Source organism: Triticum dicoccoides, chromosome 1A (genome assembly GCF_002162155.2).
Source record: "Triticum dicoccoides isolate Atlit2015 ecotype Zavitan chromosome 1A, WEW_v2.0, whole genome shotgun sequence".
Lineage (NCBI taxonomy): Eukaryota > Viridiplantae > Streptophyta > Magnoliopsida > Poales > Poaceae > Triticum > Triticum dicoccoides.
This window is the reverse complement of record NC_041380.1, coordinates 79053775-79076858: the sequence shown is the minus strand read 5'-3', so window position 1 is coordinate 79076858 and position 23084 is coordinate 79053775.

Sequence of the window (23084 nt, the reverse complement as noted above, 5' to 3'; positions counted from 1 at the left end):
AAAATTATAATATTTTAAAGTAGGATTACTTTGGTTTATAATACAAATAAAACCTTTCATTACGCTTATGTGTGCGTAGAAATTGTGTTTTGAATCCATTTTGAATATTGGATAATTGAATTATAGAAACAACTGAAGTACACTGAATTAATCTGAGTTTCCAAGAATTCAATTTGATTAGTGTGAATTAAAAATAGAAACAACTGAACTACTTTAGAAAACTTGAAACAACATAACTACTTTGATTACAAATTTGAAGAAATGAATTTCTTTTGTGCGAACTAAATTTTTAATCCAAATTATATAAAACTAATTTAATGAACTAAATTTTGAATGCAAATTATATAAAATTCAATGAACTGAATTAGATGGTGTTTTTTAGTGAACTGAATGTGAATCGGATGAACTAAAATTATGATTTAATGAACCGAATTCTAATTTGACTGTTAAGAAACTTTTTTTTGATTCAATTGAACTAATTTTTTTCCATGAACAAATTTAGATGAATTTGAATTCAGTAAACTAAACTTTTAGATTATGATGAGTATTGAAGTGAACTAAATATGAGTCTAGTGAACTAAAAATATGATTGGATGAACTAAATTTGAACTTGGTGAACTAGATTATCGGTGTTGTAGAAGAGAATACGGATTTGGTTCATTATAATCTGACTGTTGATGAACAAATTTTGAATTCGATTGAACAACTTTTATTTCCCATGAAATAAAATAAAATAAAAAACAACTAACAGGGTTTTCATTGCAAATTTCATGAACTAAATTTTTAATCCAAATTATATAAAACTAATTTAATGAACTAGGGTGGTGAACTAATTTAACAAAATTATAATAAAAAACTTGAATCCAGATGAACTAATTTTCATGAACTGAATTTGAATTCAGTGAACTAAATTTGAGATTATGATGAGTATATCAAGTGAACTGAATATGAATCTAGTGAACTAAAATTATGATTTGATGAACCGAATTTGAACTTGGTGAATTGAATTATCAATGTATAATTTGGTTTTTTAAAAAAATTTCACTAAAATAAAAAACAACTGGCCTGGTTTTTCAATACAGAGATCATGAATTGAATTAGATTTGCGTGAACTAAAAACTTGAATCCAGATGAACTAATTTTGATGAACTGAATTTGAATTCAGTGAACTAAACTTTGAGATTTTGATGAGTATTGAAGTGAACTAAATATGAGTCTAGTGAACTAAAATTATGATTTGATGAACTAAAATTGAACTTGGTGAACTAGATTTGCGTGAACTAAAAACTTGAATCCAGGTGAACTAATTTAGATGAACTGAATTTGAATTCTGTGAACTAAACTTTGAGATTATGATGAGTATTGAAATGAACTAAATATGAGTCTAGTGAACTAAAATTATGATTTGATGAACTAAATTTTAACTTGTTGAACTAGATTTGGGTGAATTAAAAACTTGAATCCAGGTGAACATATTTTAATGAACTGAATTAGATGGTGTTTTTTAGTGAACTAAACTTTAAGATTATGATGAGAATTGTGGTGAACTGAATGTGAATCTAGTGAACTAGAATTATGATTTGATGAATCGAATTTGAACTTGGTGAACTGAATTATCAATGTATAATTTGGTTTTTTTTTTAAAAAAGTTCACTAAAATAAAAAACAACTGGCCTGGTTTTTCAATACAGAAATCATGAATTGAATTAGATTTGCGTGAACTAAAAACTTGAATCCAGATGAACTAATTTTGATGAACTGAATTTGGATTCAGTGAACTAAACTTTGAGATAATGATGAGTATTTCAAGTGAACTGAATATGAATGTAGTGAACTAGACTTGTGATTTGGTGACCCCCAAAATTTGAAGTTAGTGAGCTAGATTTGCGTGAACTAAAAATTTGAATGTTTTTTAGTGAACTAAACTTTAAGATTATGATGAGAATTGTGGTGAACTGAATGTGAATCTAGTGAACTAAAATTATGATTTGATGAACCGAATTTGAACTTGGTGAACTGAATTATCAATGTATAATTTGGTTTTAAAAAAAAAGTTCACTAAAGGAAAAAACAACTGGCCTGGTTTTTCAATACAGAAATCATGAATTGAATTAGATTTGCGTGGACTAAAAACTTGAATCCAGATGAACTAATTTTGATGAACTGAATTTGAATTCAGTGAACTAAACTTTGAGATTTTGATGGGTATTGAAGTGAACTAAATATGACTCTAGTGAACTAAAATTATGATTTGATGAACTAAAATTAAACTTGGTGAACTAGATTTACGTGAACTAAAAACTTAAATCCAGATGAACTAATTTAGATGAACTAAATTTGAATTCTGTGAACTGAACTTTGAGATTATGATGAGTATTGAAATGAACTAAATATGAGTGTAGTGAACTAGATTATCGGTGTTGTAAAACCAAATACGGATTTGGTTCATTATAATCTGACTGTTGATTAACAAATTTTGAATTCGATTGAACACCTTTTATTTCCCATGAAATATAATAAAATAGAAAACAACTAACAGGGTTTTCATTGCAAATTTCATGAATTAAATTTTTAATCAAAATTATATAAAACTAATTTAATTAACTAAATTTTGAATGCAAATTATATAAAATTCAATGAATTGAATTAGATGGTGTTTTTTAGTGAACTATAGTTTAAGATTATGATGAGAATTGTGGTGAACTGAATGTGAATCTAGTGAACTAAAATTATAATTTGATGAACCAAATTTGAACTTGGTGAACTGAATTATCAATGTATAATTTGTTTTTTTTAAAATCACTAAAATAAAAAACAACTGGCCTGGTTTTTGAATACATAAATCATGAAATGAATTATATTTCCGTGAGCTAAAACTTGAATCCAGATGAACAAATTTAGACGAACTGAATTTGAATTCAGTGAACTGAAGTTTGAGATTATGATGAGTATTGAAGTGAACTAAATATGAGTCTACTGAAATAAAATCATGATTTGATGACCCCCAAAATTTGAACTTGGTGAACTAGATTTGCGTGAACTAAAAACTTGAATCCAGGTGAACATATTTTAATGAACTGAATTAGATGGTGTTTTTAGTGAACTAAACTATAAGATTATGATGAGAATTGTGGTGAACTGAATGTGAATCTAGTGAACTAAAATTATGATTTGATGAACCGAATTTGAACTTGGTGAACTGAATTATCAATGGATAATTTGGTTTTTTAAAAAAAGTTCACTAAAATAAAAAAAACAACTGGCCTGGTATTTCAATACAGAAATCATGAATTGAATTAGATTTGCGTGAACTAAAAACTTGAATCCAGATGAACTAATTTTGATGAACTGAATTTGAATTCAGTGAACTAAATTTGAGATTATGACGAGTATATCAAGTGAACTGAATATGAATCTAGTGAACTAAAATTATGATTTGATGAACCGAATTTGAACTTGGTGAATTGAATTATCAATGTATAATTTGGTTTTTTAAAAAAAGTTCACTAAAATAAAAAACAACTGGCCTGGTTTTTCAATACAGAAATCATGAATTGAATTAGATTTGCGTGAACTAAAAACTTGAATCCATATGAACTAATTTTGGTGAACTGAATTTGAATTCAGTGAACTCAACTTTGAGATTTTGATGAGTATTGAAGTGAACTAAATATGAGTCTAGTGAACTAAAATTATGATTTGATGACCTAAAATTGAACTTGGTGAACTAGATTTGCGTGAACTAAAAACTTGAATCCAGGTGAACTAATTTAGATGAACTGAATTTGAATTCTGTGAACTAAACTTTGAGATTATGATGAGTATTGAAATGAACTAAATATGAGTCTAGTGAACTAAAATTATGATTTGATGAACTAAATTTTAACTTGTTGAACTAGATTTGGGTGAATTAAAAACTTGAATCCAGGTGAACATATTTTAATGAACTGAATTAGATGGTGTTTTTTAGTGAACTAAACTTTAAGATTATGATGAGAATTGTGGTGAACTGAATGTGAATCTAGTGAACTAGAATTATGATTTGATGAATCGAATTTGAACTTGGTGAACTGAATTATCAATGTATAATTTGGTTTTTTTTTTAAAAAAGTTCACTAAAATAAAAAACAACTGGCCTGGTTTTTCAATACAGAAATCATGAATTGAATTAGATTTGCGTGAACTAAAAACTTGAATCCAGATGAACTAATTTTGATGAACTGAATTTGAATTCAATGAACTAAATTTGAGATTATGACGAGTATATCAAGTGAACTGAATATGAATCTAGTGAACTAAAATTATGATTTGATGAACTAAAATTGAAATTGGTGAACTGAATTATCAATGTATAATTTGGTTTTTAAAAAAAAGTTCACTAAAATAAAAAACAACTGGCCTGGTTTTTTAATACAGAAATCATGAATTGAATTAGATTTGCGTGAACTAAAAACTTGAATCCAGATGAACTTTTTTAGATGAACTGAATTTGAATTCTGTGAACTAAACTTTGAGATTATGATGAGTATTTCAAGTGAACTAAATATGAGTCTAGTGAACTAAAATTATGATTTGATGAACTAAAATTGAACTTGGTGAACTATATTTGCGTGAACTGAAAACTTGAATCCAGATGAACATATTTTAATGAACTGAATTAGATGGTGTTTTTAGTGAACTAAAATTTAAGATTATGGTGAGAATTATGGTGAACTGAATGTGAATCTAGTGAACTAAAATTATAATTTGATGAACCGAATTTGAACTTGGTGAACTGAATTATCAATGTATAAAAAACAAACTGTTCTGGTTTTTCATTGTAGAATTCATGAATTGAATTAGATTTGAAGTAAAAAACAACTAATTTTAATGAACTGGTTTTGAATTCGGTGAACTAAACTTTAAGGTAGACATTATTGAAGTGAACGAAAATTCATGAATTGAATTAGATTTGGATTTTGAAAGTTGTAGAACCGAATTTGGATTTTGACCTGGTTTGCGTGAACTGAATTAGGTGTGGATCATATGGAAGCAGAGGAATGATGTGGTCTTCAATGGTGTGACGCCTTCGGTCCCTCGCACCATTCAACTTATACAGGACGAAGATAGACTTTAAGCGAAGGTGAGATTGTTCAAAGGTGATACAGAAGGATTGGAGGTGGAACAAGTAGTCTGGGGTGCAAGTGAATAGTCCATTGTAGGAACTAGGGTGGTCCCGGATTAATTCCGCATGTAAATAAGCTTGTAACCGTGCATTTGGGTCTCTTACCATCTATTTTCTTTAATGAATGATACGCACGCTCATGCGTATTCGAGAAAAGAAATGTAAAACAAGTACTCCCTGCGTCCCAATAATATAACAACATTTTTGACACTACACTATGTAGTGTGAAAAACTTACTTATACTATGGGACAAAGGTAGTAATCCAGATCAGAGGAGGCATTATGCTCCACTTATATTGCACATAGGTAATATAAAAGTCTCAACAAATTGAAAGTGTGGCTTTTTTTAAGCCGGGGAGCGGAAGCTTAACCGGCCAAAAAGAACTAGCCCTTATTATAAGCAGAGATTGCAACAAAGATACTACAGGTTAAGAAACTAATAGTTGCATTTTTAGTAAAAAAATGCTCAGCACACCAACATAGATACTATATAGTTAATGGAAAATATAGTACGCCATCTGGATTCCAAGAAAAAGTACATATCCAAGAGTATAGCAGTAGGTCAAGGCTGACATATGTTTAAACAAGTAGTACTATGTACTAGCATATGATTACAGATGAAAGTGTTGTAGACAAGAAAATGCATCCTTTTCTCCTGATCAATTACACATTGAAAATGTTTGCAGATGAATGTTCTGGGAAAGTCAATTTCCTATTGGCAAATCTTCTTCCTTCAGCTTGTTCAAAGTGCTTTTGAAGAACTTGATTGCAGATATCATTCTGTACTTCGGAATGTTCGCCTAGTTGTAAAGACAATATAGACAAAATGTGAGACATAGAATTACAGAATTTGTGAAAACTTTTTATAGTACTAGAAAAAAAGTACTATACAGTACTAGATCACTGATTTATTACAAGAAGCTGAACAGATAGTAAATGCTGAAAAAAGCTTGACTAAGTCATATGAGCGTCGTGAAACAATTACTGCTGGGACAACACGTGACAACACATAACAAGACCTGAAAAAATGTCGGTAAAAGAAGTATAGATAGAAAACGAACTAACACTTCAAAAAAATGAATAAATTTCAATTCCAACCATGCATGCAATAAGTCAGGTCATTCCCTAGTAAGCTAAAAAGATAAAGCACATGAATTTTAACGGACTTCATGGTGTTCATTGGGCAGAAAAAAAGAACCAACATATCATGGTCTTCATGGTGTTCACTAGTTTGCTTTGGATTCAGTTTTTGATAAACAGAAAAAATAATAATAAGGCAAAGAGTTTTCAAGATATATCGCACTGAAAGTCTTCATAGCTTTGCCTTCGAAATTTTGAATGTACAAAGGAAGATAGTGGCCTGAGTCATGCCTGCATAAAGAAAAACAAATACGGGAAAAAAATGAGAATGAGTATCAAGTGTGATAACAAACAAGTAGGTTGAAAAAATGTAATAACTACAGAAAAGTATGTTGAATAAAGTTGCAAATGATTTTTTTTAATAAATATACGAAAACAAAGAAGAAGAAAGGACTTACATTAAACAGTTTGTTTGGTAAGGCCCCACAGGTTCAAGCTTGAAAGAGAATACATTCTTGAATGGCTTTTTACTGAGCTTGCAAAGCATATTGTAGTTGGAAAGTTGTTTAATATAAATATAAACACAGTTAAAGAGATTCACAAATGGTAGATCAGAAAAGAATTTTGTTTGTATTGAAAAAACAAAAGGATATTATGTCTCAAATGATATTATGTCTCAATAATTACTTACCAAGTTGTAGACAAGTTCTTGCTGGGTAGTTCCTAGAATGGTGCCACAAGGATAAAAAAAGTGAGATCTCTCAAAGAGAGAGTTGATGGAAAGTACAACCCAGTGGTTTGACTTTATAGTAGGGAAGTATAACTGTTCAACAAGAAAAAGCAGATTCAGAATAAAAAACAAGTAGAAAAGATCTTGGTTAACATTGGATGCATTGAAAAAGATTTACCATGTCTTGCTTCCAAAGGCTTTCTTCTGAATTAATCCTGTCAAATTCTCGTATGCATGAAACTGGATCAAATAACTCAGGTGGAACCAACAATTTATTCTGTGAACAACAAAATGAAAATTAGTAAATATTTTAGATTGAATGGAAGTAAAAAAGAAAAATTGGTCAAAAGAGAACCTAATAGGCAGGTTAAAACGAAAAATCACAGTGAAGTAGAAGTGAAACATTACTTCTTCACGTGAGGCTTTACTTCAGATGACATCTTTGATTCATAGTTAAGAACTTGAATAAATGAGTTCATCACTTCATCTCCAATCTCACCCCTCGCTTTAAATGAATTTAAGTAATTCTCATAGCTTACAGGAAAACCCTCTATGTCAACAAAAAGAGTGCTGGACAGAATAAACAATCAAAACTAATGTTAAAATTGAGAAAAAGGATCTTAAAAAATATACTTTAACAATTAAAAAAAATACATATACAACGCTATGGTGCTCAAAACAAAAAGTTAAACATCCTTTTATAGGGGTATGAACAATGAGCTGTAAACTAAATTAGTTTGGTATCCATATGATTTCTTTTTAGTCCAAAATTGTATGAATTACAAAGTTTTTTATCTGAACTACCTTTGAGGTGATCCATAAATTTGTTTGGATTTCATAATACAATTTCTGTCCTGAAAAATGTCTACAACTAATCTAGTCCATAAAATTGCTTGCAGATTAGAAAATGCCTACAATTATTTTCCTAGGTAGATGCATAGACTAAAAAAGTTCTCATAATTTAATGAAATAAGAAATGATAAAATAACTAAAGGAATAAGAGATTTACTATTCTTGGAATATAGGCTTCCTCAGATATTTGGAAAAGAAGATATCCACTTCGTGAGAGATTTTGAGTTTCTTTGGTGGTTCGGGGGATTGAACTTTAGATGCTCTTTTCTTTCTGTTCTTCTTTTCCATTGTGTTAGTTCATGTACTCGGTCCAGCTTCTGCATTATTCATTGTAGAAAAGTCTGCATATCACATATGTAAAAAGTTTGAACATTAAATGTTGCAATGCGCCAGGACTCGTAATACAAGAAAATGGAGAACACATAAAGGGAAAACAACATAATAGGCAAGAATTAAAACCTTGTTGGACAACAAAATCCATGTTCATTGAAATTCCTACACTTGTATCACAGTGAGAGGCTAGTATGTCTTCATTAGTCACACCAGCAGGAGTGATAGGAGAATCATATTGAATAATGATTGGAGTACCTTCGAAGTGTTTCACTCTTTCGTGTGGAGAAGCAGAACTAATCAATATAAAACTTCTTTTTGCATCAACTCCAGTAGAAAAATTGTTATCATGTGCTTCAGTTGATAGAAAAATTTCTTCCTGCTGAGAAAGGAAATTGAAATGATGTTGTAAGTTCAATGAAAATTATGATTGGGATTTTTTTTGAAAAAGTACCTTAGGTAGTGAAGTGGTAGGATGCTCAACAGGGTTGGTGTTCAGAGGTGTACCATTGACTGGAAAAATTGGTGTTTGGTACACCGAATTCAGGACAGAAATGTTCTGGAGAAAAAGGAAGCACACAGAATTCAGCAAAGAACAAAGCAAACGAAAATAAGCTACATTGAATATTTGTCTCAAAAATATAAATGTTGCACTTATGTTTACTTGCAAAACAAGTATTATAAGTGCTGCTCATGATAAGTCATAACAAAAAAACGAATGTCACACAGAATGTCACAAATATTCAGGTAAGCACTAGAGTTTCTGTTAAGCTCTGAAGTAAAGATGAAGAAAAGGAGACAAATATGTAAGCTCTGAAATGAGTTTACAAACCTCAAATTTTGGTCTTATTGGCTCGTTCTTAACTACATCATTGGAGGGAGCCTGCATTATAAAAAAATTACTAACAGGACACTCCTTTCAAGAAAACACTTAGATAGGAACTACAAAAAGGCACAACACAAAAAATACCTCTGATTTCAAATGTGACTCTGGTTTAAATTTTATATCTGGTTCAACTTTTGCAGTGTAACTGGGAACTGCTGAAATGATATCTGGCTTTTTTGAATCAATTGACTTGTTTTCAATGAGAGCTTCAGACATAGAATTACCATTGTTGACCTACAAATGACATTACAAATAAATGTTTATCTATATAAGATAAAAAATGACAACAAAGAATAAAACAAATAGAAATGAATGATTCTACTCATAAGAAATACCTCCACAGAAGGAACTGAATTAAACACACCAGGAGCATCAGGAGCACTGTTAACTGGAACCACATTGGCATATGGTGTGCATGATATGTCTCGGAGCTACAAATTAAAGTTAAACGAATGATGAAAACAAAGTACTAGAACTAAAAAGATAACTCAAGAAACAATATACAATGTATGATGCTTACTGGTAAAACCCCATAATTTTTCCTAGACTCATAATTCCTATCAACCAATGCGAGATACTTGAAATCTTCAGTCTTAACATGAGATATCCGAGGAAGAGAATAATCCACTGTTGACTGATGATTATGAATGAAATCAAAATCAACAAAATCCAGATAAATGATTTGCCATTTAAAAAATAAACAGGTCAGTAAAGTAAAAAGTAGAGAGATAAAAAAAAGTGGAAGTGAAGATTGAACTTACTCCCCAAATAGGAAGACATCCACCAATATATGAAGGCTTGTTCATTTCCTCAATACTTGGTCTGTTCATAATCATTTCAAAATGACGCTCTGACTCCTCACGCAAGAAATCTAGTGCCAATTGCCCAAAGTCAAGTGAAGGTATAGCAAAAACATCTCTTAGAGAGTATAAGAACTTCATGTTACCAAAACAGTATGAGGCAGGGCACAAAATAGATGATAGGAAATAAAATGCAAAGCTCCTGATAAATCCATCTTCTGTCTCATCACTAAGCATCACCTCCTCTATTTTGTTGATCGGCATTTTGTTCCGATCATCCACATATTTGTTCCTTAACTGTGTAACCTCTGCCTTCACTTGGGGATCATCGCTACTGAATACAAAAGGCTCGGTGCCACCAGGAAAATCAAAGATTTTGTTGACCATATCTTTAGTAATCTTGATAGTTTTATTCTTGTGCTTGAAACTTGGCTCTTTACTTCCAAACATATGCTGATCTATCCATTCAAGCAGATTCATTGGTATTTTAAGTTTCGCTGGCATATGAAGGAGAGGTTCCAATTTGTACTTTCTCACATGGCCTAACTGAATATCACTAAACTTCTTCACAGTTTTGTTCCAACGCTTGAAAGAAAGTCTGGTAATGTATGTTGGCTTGCATAATTTCCTAGGGAACACTCGGGCTACGAAAAAAATATATAAACAGCTGATAAGACGGTGGAAAATCTAGAGAATTAACCAATAAACATGGAATATGAAAAAAGTATAAAGCCCAATAAACTATCACATGAATTAGATCTCTGTGAAGCTACATGCGAGAGGTATTGCTATTTGGATGGACAAGCAATTAGTTAGCGGGAATAAATCAAGTCAAAGAACACAAAATAGGAGATTACAATTAGATAGTGCACGTGTGGTGTACTTAGTAGCTTTGAAAAGCAAAATCTGTACGAATTTATGTGTGTTTCAAACATTATACTATAGTTTTATTTTAATCAATACCTCATTGTGGAAATTATGCTTGATTGGAATTGATCAAGGGTTTGCATTTCATTCGTTGTACTTGAGGAATTAAACTAAAGGTGCTGGTCACAATTATACTGGAACACTTCATGTTATTATACATGTTGGGATATTTCGCAAGAACAATATAAACTGGGGAAGCTACGCTATGCGTAGGATAAGCTCTACATATTGAGAAGCCTACATGTTTGAACATGTATTGATACAGTTTAAACTTGGCGTATGACTCACACTTACTTGGAAAGGGATAAGAAGGAATTTGACTTGGAAACTAGTTGGTTATGATCGTGGTTGGACCAAATAGCACAAACTTAACATTCAAACATCACAAACTAACAACTTAATAGACAAAAACTAACAAGTGAATAGACAAAAACTTGGCGTAAGACCAAAAGCTGACATAAGAATAATTTTTCCAGCAATTTGATCTAGTTTTGTACTGTAGCAAATGTGAAAGCTACAAACAGAAAACAGAAGAACTAACATACCACCCGAGTCATAGACCTCATGGAGGGTATTCAGTTGGTTCGTCCCCTTCTGGTTCTTGAACTTGGTCAACCCCACCTCCTTCGTGTGCTGCAAATACAGATTTAACAAAACTATTAACAAATGAGCACTACTTATGAATATATGACATTGCAGATAATTAAAAAACCACAACATACTAAAGGGATTAGACAAAAGAAAACATAGAAATACTAAGAGCAAATTTTCTTCAAATTCAATAACCTAGTTGAAAAACAAATATATTTGTGTTAAAGCTCATCTACATGTGCCATAACTATAGCACATTCTAATTCCTAGGTCACTGATTCTATATATAAATATTTGAGCGGACATTTTCTGTTATCTTGTTCTATGTTCTTTTTCCTATATAAGGCACTATAGTACCACTACAGAAATTGAAATTGAAAATTGCTTCTTCTAGAAATTAGCTGATCATTCTCTTGTAAGCTAACATGTTGGAACTTGACAACTTTACATGCACCATGCACTAACTACAAAAATGGTATATATAGTACTATAAAAACATTATATTATTATACAAGAACCCTTTCTGGAACAATCAAACATCAAAACTTGAGTAAACAAAATCACGCGAAGTACAACACCTAGGCATTCACAAAAGCGATATGTGTCCAGTTAAATTAGGCATAGCTTATTAGTATTAGATGAAGACATACCTATGGACATTACCAAATACCTTGTGGTATGGACTATATGAAATATTACTGGACAAGTGTCAACAAAAAGAACGAATGAAAATACAGGAGACTGTCGCATACAGATGTGCAAAAACTACAATTAGATCCAGACATAAATGTGAACCAACAAATAGAAACGTGCTAAGGAGAATTTGTCAACAAACCATGACAAACTAAATGTCTCAAGTTGAAGTTCACTAACTAAGACAAAATGCACTATACCCTCAAAATTATTACAATACACTCCACAATCTAATATTGAGTTATACTCCAATACATGAAGAACCACTCTCCAATCCCACAAGATTAATACTCAGAGCCAACATCTTCCTAATAATCACAAAACCCCTAGTAAATTTCAACTATGTTATGCATGTCGATGTGCACAAAACAGACAGAACAACAAAAGGGGAGATGAATTCAGACGCAACAAGACAATAAATCATACAGCAGATTCAATTACACACATGGTAGAGGGACATGGGCCAACACACGGGGGATGCCATCCGTCACATGAGATGGATTTGCACGCATGAACAGGATACATTTATAGACATGCAAACAGAAGATCTAAAATAAGGGGCGAAATTTTCTACCCCAAACCCTAGATACTAGAGACCCCATCCATCATTGCACATGGCCAGATCCACGCTTAAACAAACAACAACACAAAAGAACGAGCACCACGAAAAACACAAACCCTAACCGAAGACCTGAGGGGGATTAGGGTTAGAAGAAGAACGAACCAGATGAATCCATCACGTGACGGAGGAAGAAGAACACAGAAGAAGCAGTCGGATTAGGGTTCCTCGATGCGCTCCCTCATCAATCCGCCTGATTTGCCTGAGATTCGCCTGAGATTCGAACTCAGGCTTCGGGGAATAAGGGAAGTCGTCGGGGGGAAGCAGAGGAGGAAACAGAGGATGCCATGTGAAAACAGAAGAAACAAGGGTCGGGGGAAAGACTTACACGACCACGGGACGGGGGCGAAACAGATTCTAAACGGGCCGGCCCGCCTAGCACCGCTGTAGGCGCGGTTTGCAAAATGAACTAATTCCGGCGCTTGTTGCGCTAAATAGGATATGCCTGCCACGATCTCCCGTGAACAGGAGGAAGGAGAGTGGCGGCTGGGTTGGGTACTTTTCCTAGTGGGCCAAAATGTATAGGGTCATTTCCCCTCTCTTTTTTTATAAAATTGCTACTGTTTCCTATTTAGTTTAGATAGCAACCAATTTTTGTTGGAGCTCAAACTTTCTAATAAAATGCTATGCAATATTATAGGGTTGCACAAAAGTTTTTTGGGCATTTGCAAAGGTTGAAATATTTGTTTATTTTGAAAAGGCCAATTTAAATACCTTTGGGCCACTTATTGAAATCCTAAGAATTTATTTGTGAGACAATTTAAGTTGGTTTCAACATGACAATGATCAGGGAAATTTATAGGATAATGTGAACATTTTAGTTTTACTGTTCAAAGAAAATAATTTATTCGACTTATTTTAAATTTGAAAAAGGCTTTGATTTTTGGACAAGCGGCAAGCTGCATAGTAATCACGATGACATGGCCACCATTAGGGGGAGATTACTGTAGCATGATTCTCGGGGCGTTACAAATCTCCTCCACTACAAGAAATCTCATCCCGAGATTTAAGAGGTGGAGTAAGGGGAAAGACTCGGGAATGACGGAGCTCAACACAAGATAGGTACATGTGGACTATGTCAGTGAACGTGGCATAGAGGCATCTCTCGAGTTGAAATTCAAGAAAGTCATCGAGAGGAAGGTGAGGTGTAATAAGAAGCTTCAACCTGGTAGACAATCGTTTGTTGCCTGAAACAAGGGGTGAAGGGGGTTCAGAGCAATGAGAATAAGTATTGCGTCTGATACTAGAATAGATTGCCTCTCGAAAAGTGCCTCGGGATTTTCATATGAATCCAAACGTGAGAAATAACCTTAGAAACAAGGGTGTACAAGAGAGTCAGGTTTTCATCTTGTGGAACTGTGGGTTATGGGCCCAGCATGTGGGTTAAAAGCAGGAAGCGGCTAACATCTTGAACGGTCATGATAGCAAGGCAGGTCAGAGGATAGACTGTCAGTTATGTTGGCAACAAAGTTTGGTACCAAGGGCGTGGGACGAAGAGAACCATTTTCCTGCTCGTAAGACGAGGCGGACCAATAGGCAAAGTTCTCGTCCATCGGTGGTTACCGGAATGTCATCAACAATAGTAACAGGGTCTTACTGACAAAGTTGTACACCAAGGTGCTTACTTAAGCAGGGATTTATCTCTGCTCAGACAAGTTAGAATACAAGAAAGGTGAAACAAAACAATGGAAAGGAAAATGTGATTATAATGATAATCAGACCAATGGAAAGGAAAGTTGTTTGTACCCAAGTATTAGAGTACAACTTTTCCAAGGAAAGGCAGAGCATGATAGGGCTCCAAGTATTAAACCATTTAGACAAAGGGGCAAGGAAACCATGATGTTTATCCATACAATGGTGTTTGGATAGTTGAACAAGAAACATTTAGCATTGCGCTTTCAATGTTCTTGTGGATATTCGGATTACCACAGACATGCTTCGGGATAGCATTGACATGGTCATCAGGTAAAGGTCAGACCTTGGGAACACAAATGATCCATCAGGAACTTTTAGCACATCTCATTCAATTTTATAAAGGAAAATATGAGAAGGTGGCCGATGGGTTCAGCGGCAATCCATCGACATGTCAAAAGGATGTATTTCCCAAATCTATATGAACAAGTTTGTGTTGGGGGGACAAGAATGCTATCAATGATAACACAAATCATAGAGGGGCAAGGATGGTATTTCTCATCATGAATTTGATTGATATCCTGGAATAGCTCAGAATGTTGATGATGATCATGACACATTTGTCGAGAGATTTCATGAAGATGTAACTGATCAGCGATGACATCAAGTCAAAGGAATGATGAAGCAAAAGGTTATTGAAACCACGAGTACGACAAAAAGTCGAAATCAAACTTGCTGTTCAAGGTGAAATGATATGACAAGAAAGATTGATGTAAGCTTAGCTCATCATCGAAAATTATGCTCCGGGAAGAAGGACCGGGTAGCACAGTTAAAATTTAGCACGATAATGATATAGATAATCAGGCTAGGAAGGAGTTGAAGGATTATTAAACTCGTAAGCAACAAAATTACTTAGAGTGGTTGAATTCAGAGTGCGGAATCGAATTCACTCATTGGTGTGGTCGGTTGACAAACAACCCAGAACCCATGAAGTGACAATGACAGGGAAAGGTAGTGTCCATCAAAAGTTCATAAGATTTGGTGCAATGGCATGGTATCCTCGAGATACTAGGGGTAATACTCGAAGGTAGATCATATTAGAGATTGGACATGTGTATTGATATGTAGAAGGCAAACACTTCAACTTGTCCGAGAAATGGGATCAAAGAAGAACAATCTTGGTTGGAACCACGATTGCAAAGGCCAAAATCACAGATACATGATCAAATTATACCAAGGGAACAATTATTGTCACTAGAAGATTCCATGGTAAGATCTACAGCGTTTCCATGGGCATGAACACAAAGTTCAAGGTCGACTCCCACTTCTATAATGCATAACGTTTCATTTTATTTCTTGCTCTTGATTAAGCTGTAATATTGAAATTTTATCTGACAAAAAGCCAGTAGAGTATAACCCGCATAACTTCCGAGTTCACACAGATTAGGGAAGGCATAGGTTCAACCCATCGGGGCATATTAGGAACATATATCATAAATTTCGAGAATAAATAACACAAGCTCGGTAGTAGAGCATGCTTGAGAAAGAGGAGGATACAATTTACCAAAAGCATTATGTATCCAAGGAACAGCTCACAAGCTTATTGAATATAAAGGATGTTGTCTGATAAAATCCGAAAAAGGGGTCTGGTGGTCCACAAGGGATCTGATGTGAGCCTCGGTATTCAACCAGAGGAAGAAAGAATGCAAGGAGATCAGATTATAGAAACAACTGACTAAATCAAAGCATCAATTGCAAAGGAATTATGAATTCCAAGATAAGGGACCAGAAGCAATGCTCTGATTAGAGATGGATAGGTAGAATAGCCTTAGGGGTACAATCGATGGCGATTTGATTGGTCGAGATTCAGCACATGTTAAAATGACGTCTGAGCCGGAAGGAAGAATTCTAGGATCTGATTGATGATTGCGAGCATTCGCAACATATTGTATCAACTGACTCAAAATGATAATGACCAAGGCTGAAAATAAGATTACTAGACTTATGGTATTAACCATAATGCAAGCAAGCAAGAAATTCAAGAACAATAGGCTGTTGAGGATTTTCATAAGAACGAATGGTATTACGAAGACTTTTGTGAAGTACATGAATCAACTGAGGATGAGCGGATACTCGGTAGGTGCACAAAGTTATCCATAGGGGTATTCAGGTGACAAGGAACTGCAAGGCGGTAAGCTCAAAGGATTCTCGGAACAAAGGAGAGCAGTTCAGGGCATCTTGTAATAACAATATCAATGGGATATAATGTAAGATTGGCTAGGGTGTGTAGTTATCCATAAGGATATTTCGGTGGTAGGGAATTGCAAAGGCAACAGGCACAAAGTCTTAAGAGAATATCGCAGAGTATCTTCGGAATCTTCTATTGCAGCAGGCGATCATCTGAAATAAGGGGCTCTCCGGGCGGATGTGATCACAAGATCCTAATGCTCGAGTTAGTAAAACCATTTAACCCGAATAGAAGAGAGATCAGAGTCCCAGAGTATAGACGAGGAATAAAAGATCCTAATACCACCCAAATGGCGACGTGGGCCCGTAAGACACACAGCCATATTAGTAAAAGTTTTTGTAGTGACTAGACTCAACTTCGGCCAAGGATTTGGAAAGGGGGATCCTACAGACAGTCGGCTCTGATACCAACTTGTGACGCCCCCGATTTGAGCATACACTAATCATACACGCAAATGTGTACGATCAAGATCAAGGACTCACGGGAAGATGTCACAACACAACTCTAGACACAAATTAAAATAATTCAAGCTTTATATTACAAGCCAGGGGCCTCGAGGGCTTGAATACATAAGAGTCAGCGGAAGCAACAATATCTGAGTTAAACAAGTTTGCCTTAAGAAGGCTAGCACAAAAGCAACATCGATCGAAAAGGCAAGGCCTCCTGCCTGGGTGCCTCCTAATTACTCCAAGTCGCTAGAGGCCGTCACGTAGTAGTAGGCACCCTCGGGGTAGCAGTAGTCTTCAGTGGTGTCGTCTGGCTCTTGGGATCCGTCATCTGGTCGCAACAATCGGGTATGGAGGAAAAGAGGTAGCAAAGCAGCCATGAGTACTCATCCAAAGTACTCGCGAGACTTACATCAGATATAAACTAAGTATGCATCTGTATAAAAGGAAATGGGTTGTATCTGTGGACTAAACTGCAGAATGCCAGAAGAGAAGGGGAAAGCCTAGCTTATCAAAGACTAGCATCTTCAAGCATCTTCAAGCATCTTGCAGCATATAGAAGAGTACATATCAACATAATGTAAAGTAGGTAGTGTTATCAACCTCGGCCAGAGATCCTTTCTCGACACCCTGCGAGAAAGCAATCCCAGAGCCATACTATCCATTTCTCATATCCATTCATTTCTCATCACAAGTATCCAGTTCTAGTTGTATCGATCGGGATACAACTCCAAGTGTCCGTTACCGTAGGACAGGCTATCGATAGATGTTTCTTCCCTACAGGGGTGCACCAACTTATCCATCACGCTCGATTAACTCCGGCCGGACACACTTTTCTGGGTCATGCCCGACCTCGGCCAAACAATACGCCGCAACCCGACCTAGACTTAATAGAGAGTCCAGCACGCCGAACTAAGCCTATGCCCCCAGGGGTCATGGGCCATCGCTCCGGGAACTCCTGCATGTTGCGTGGGCGGCCGGTGAGCAAACCTAGCTACCTCCTTCAAAAAGGCAGGTGCTTACGCAGTCCAACCCGGCGCGCGCCGCTCAGTCGTTGATGTCTATTAAGCTTTGGCTGATGTATACGACGCAGAACGCCCATACTATGCCCACGTGATGGTTAGTGCTATCAGGCCAGAGGCCCCTCGGATCAAATATCCAAACCGTAGTGGATTAGGAGCACGCGGTAACAAGCAGAGACTCACGAAAGATGTGACCCCGTTGCCCCGTCTCGAGTACTTGCGGCAAGGGCTAAGAATGTCCGGCCACGCCTCGTAAGTATCTCGCGGGCACCTTCCAAGTCAACCGGACTCCACATCACTCGCTATTAAGCTCGCGCGGGTACCCCTCAGGGCCGACCCGTCTTTAGTAACATGGTTCAGTGTAAAGTCATAGTAACCATAGTAACTGTGTGTCTAACACCAAGGGGAAACCCCGAGGAATCACCCCCGGTGAATTCCACTCGATGTTATCATCAAGGTGAACATAAGAGGATTCACTCTCGAGGTTCACACTTGAGGGGTTCCACGACAGAGCCGTAATGGAAGTGGTTAAGGAGGAAATCACCCTCGATGACCTCGACCATATAGCTACACTACAGAGATCTCATCAGGAGTGATGTAAGAGGTTCCACCCTCGGCACTCGATGGTAACTCTGCAGAGTCATATAACTAGGGGGTGATGTGCGGTGTCGGGGCCTGGACGTCTATCACGTTGATCGAGTCATCGAACATAAAAGCGAGGCAACTGGGACAAGGTGGGGTCACTGATGGATCTCTAATCAACCTATACTAAGCAGTTTAGGATAAGCAGGTAAGGTATGAAAGCAGGTAACAAAGACAGGCTATGCATCAGAGTAGGATCATACAGAAAGCAGTAGCAGTTCTAATGCAAGCATGCGAGGGAAAGAAATGGGCGATATCGGAATGCTCAAGGGGGTTTGCTTGCCTGGAAGCTCTGTTGAAAAGGAAGAAGTGTCGTCGTCGACGTAGTCGAACACAGGGGCGACATCGGTCTCGTGGTATACCAGAGAGAAGAGGTGGAAGAAACAATAAATATAAAGCAAACAAAGCATCACAAAGCATAACATGGCAATATGCTGTGCCGGGGTGACCTAACGTATGGCTACATGATATAGGTAAAGGGGAAATTCAACCGGGAATGTTTTCCCGGTTCCGGACCTGTGTCAAACAGATGACCGGAGGGGGAAAGTTCCATGTTCAGCTAGTTAGAGGCATGTGGCAGGTGAACGGACCGTGTGTTCGTATTCGTCTCGTCGTTCTGAGAAACTTTCATGTATAAAACTTTTTCATCCGAGTTATGCATTATTTTTTATGATTTTCTAAAGATTTAATCATTTTCTGAAATTCTAGAATTTATTACTTATCCGAAATTAAAATAGCAGAAGCTAAACATACCCAAAAATGTACCCAGCAGACCAGCACAAAGGCTGACTGGTGGGACCCGAGAGCCTAGTTGACCTGGTCAACAGTCCAGTCAACAGTCAACTGTTGACTGGTCAAACCTGTAGGTGGGGCCCGGGTGTCATAGACTGCGTGCTTAAATGATCTTTTGTTATTTAGTTTAATTACACCAAGGGACCCACATGTCATAGACTACTAGCTAACCTCACACTAATTAATCCTAAAAACCTTGTAATTAGGCCTAACTAATTTGGGTTGGCCCGGCCATTGTGTGGCTGTGCATATCGCACAAGCACTCACACGCACATGGCCATGTCCATGGCGTGGCTAGGATGCAGTGAGTAGCGGCTGGAGTAGCAGCTTGTACCGGCAGCATGAGGAAGCATCACAAGAGCGGCAGCAGGCAACAAGTAGCATCAACATAGATTTTTTTTTGAGAATCTCACAAAGCTTTATTACTGAATCATAATGTTCATAGGTACAAAAAGAAGATCGCCGGGTTGTCCTAGCCAAGTGTGTCGGCCAAACCCTAAAGATAACGCATGCTTTGCGAGATTATGGGCCTCCGTATTGGAGGTCCTATACTCATGAGTAAACGAACATGAAATAAAGGTAGTTGCTCTAGTCTTGATTTCCTCAACAATGGCTCCAAATTCTGCTGAGCTTCCCTGTCTGATTGCATCTACCACCACCTTGCAATCGGAGGCAACAAGTAAATGGTTGATATAGAGATCTTCTGAAAGTGCTAATGCCTCCCGAACAGCTAGTGCTTCTAGCACTTGGGGGTTGTGCAGTCCTCTGAAAACGAGAGCTGACGCTCCCATGAACAAACCTCTCTCATCCCTGCAAACCACACCAACTGCGCCAAACGTACCTGGGCGTGACACGGCCGCATCCACATTGAGTTTGTAGTAATCTGTTGGTGGTGGAATCCACGTACGGGGTCGTGGTACTGCTATCCCATGTGCTTCCTTCTTCTTCTTCTTCAAAAACTCTATGTCTGATAAGTAAGCTTTGATGAAGTTGTCAGTGGCAAACGGAGTCTGGTATATATCCTCATGTATAGCTTTCCGTCTTGCACTCCAAATCGCCCATAAAGTAACAATCATCAACTGAAATTGCTCCGGTGGAAGAGAGTCATTCATGGCAAAGAGCCACAGCCGTGCATCATGTTCTGAGGTTGCCCACATGTGCTCGACCATCTCGGCTTCTGAAAGTGCCCACACACACCTAGACACATTACACTCCAGCAAAGAATGCCGCCAGCTATCCTGCCCTCCGCATAGGGAGCAAGCACTCGTAGTGGCCATATGACGATGGTTTAGGACATCTCCCGTAGGGAGTGAGTGTTGCGCCAATCGCCAAGTGAAAAGGCGCAGTTTCGGTGGCACTGACATGTTCCATAGCGAGTTCCACCCCCTCATCTCATGTTCAGAGTTGGAAGGATCCTCCCTTTCCTCCAGCCATGCCTCGCGCCCAATCTTGATCTTGACAATCATCTTATAAGCTGACCGTACAGAAAAACGCCCCCTTGGATCATCATTCCATGCCCAAAAATCGTCCACACGCCGTGTACAGAGCGGTATTTGCAAGATCGCCTCCACATCAATGGGTATGAACACCTGTCTAAGCAAGTCCTCTCGCCACGCAGCTCTAGTGTGGTCGATCAGATCAGAAACCAGTTGCGGTGGGTCAGCAACTAAGGAGGCCACCGGCTTCATCATTCCGTCCCTTGGGATCCAACTATGTTGCCATATGTTCGTGGTAGTTCCATCACCAATATGCCGGATAGCTCCTTGGGTGATAATATCTCTCCCATCAAGTATAGATCGCCACACCTGAGAAGGATGTGGACCTAGTTGAGCTTCAAGGACTGTACATTGTGGAAAATATGATGCTTTAAGGATTTGTGCACTAAGAGAGGAGGGATCATTCAATAATCTCCAAATTTGCCGAGACAAAAGTGCCAAGTTGAAGATTTCTATATCCCGAAAGCCAAGTCCTCCCAAACTTTTCGGTCGGGTCATCAAATCCCAAGCTACCCAACATGGTTTCCTCTTGCCTCTCTTGCTCCCCCACCAAAATTGACGAATGAGTGACGTAATGCTTCCACAAAGGCCTCGAGGTAATCTGAAGCAAGACATCGAAAAAACTGGTAAAGCTTGAGCCACAGATTTTATGAGAACCTCCTTTCCTGCCACTGATAAAAGTTTCTCCATCCATCCCTTTATCCTTTCCCAAACTCTGTCTTGTAAATATTTGAAGGTGCCATTTTTGGACTGTCCAACATCGGTCGGCAGACCCAAATACTTTTCACTCAAAGACTCATTCTGCACATTAAGTATATTCTTTATCTCCACCCTAAGGGTCTCTGGGCATCCCTTACTGAAAAATATGGACGATTTATCATAGTTTACCCTTTGGCCCGAAGCCAAGCAATATGCATCAAGTAGGTTTGAAACCTCATTTGCCCCCTGGACACTAGACTTGAAAAGCAGCAGGCTGTCATCTGCAAACAAAAGGTGGTTCACTACCGGAGCCGTGGGCGCCACCTTTATGCCACCGAGCACTAATGACTGAGAACTGTGTTTTAAAAGGCACGAAAGGCCCTCCGCTGCAATCAAGAATAAGTAAGGGGAAATAGGATCTCCCTGCCTGATACCCCTGGAAGGTGAGAAGCTCTCTAATCTTTCTCCATTAAACAAGACCGAGAATGAAACAGAAGTGATCATGCTCATAACTGTATGGATCCAATCTGGTGCAAAGCCAAGCTTAACCATAATTGCCTTTAGATAAGGCCACTCTAGTCTGTCATATGCCTTCATCATATCAAGCTTAAGTGCACAAAAACTGTTTGTCTTGGATCTGTTTCTCTTCATGAAGTGCAAACATTCATACGCACAAATAATATTATCCGTGATCAACCTCCCGGGAACAAAGGCTGATTGCTCCTTTGAGATAATATCTGGCAATATCAACTTCAATCTATTCGACACCACTTTAGAAGCTATTTTATAAATCACATTGCAAAGGCTGATAGGCCTAAACTGGGTAAGGAGAGTGGGATTTTGTACCTTGGGTATCAACACGAGTACCGTATCATTAATGCTTGCAGCAGTCTCCTCTCCACGGACGATCCGAAGCACCACTTTAGTTACTTCATCCCCACAAATGTCCCAGTGGCGCTGATAGAAGTGTGCAGGAAAACCATCTGGCCCCGGTGCCTTCGTAGGAAACATCTGAAACAGGGCCTGCTTTACTTCCTCATTTGTGTAAGGAGCGCAAAGCGAAGCATTCATCTCTGGTGTCACTTTCCGAGGCACATGTTGTAATACATCATCTACCCCCTGTACACCTTCCGTCGTGTACAAGGTTTTATAGAAATCTGTCACAAGTTGTTTCATCTCAGCCTTGTCCTCTACTCTTATACCCATCGCATTGTGTAGAGCTCGAATCATATTCTTCCTACGCCGCATATTTGCTCTCATGTGAAAAAAATTTGTGTTGCGATCACCCGCAGTCAGCCATTGTATGCGCGATCTTTGTCTCCACATTAACTCCTCCCTATGATAGAGCTCAACCAGTCGTTCATTCAACTTTTGCTCAAGGTGATTTGGAGCAGTCCTAGACGGAACACTCCGAAGCCTCTCTAGCTCCGCTTTT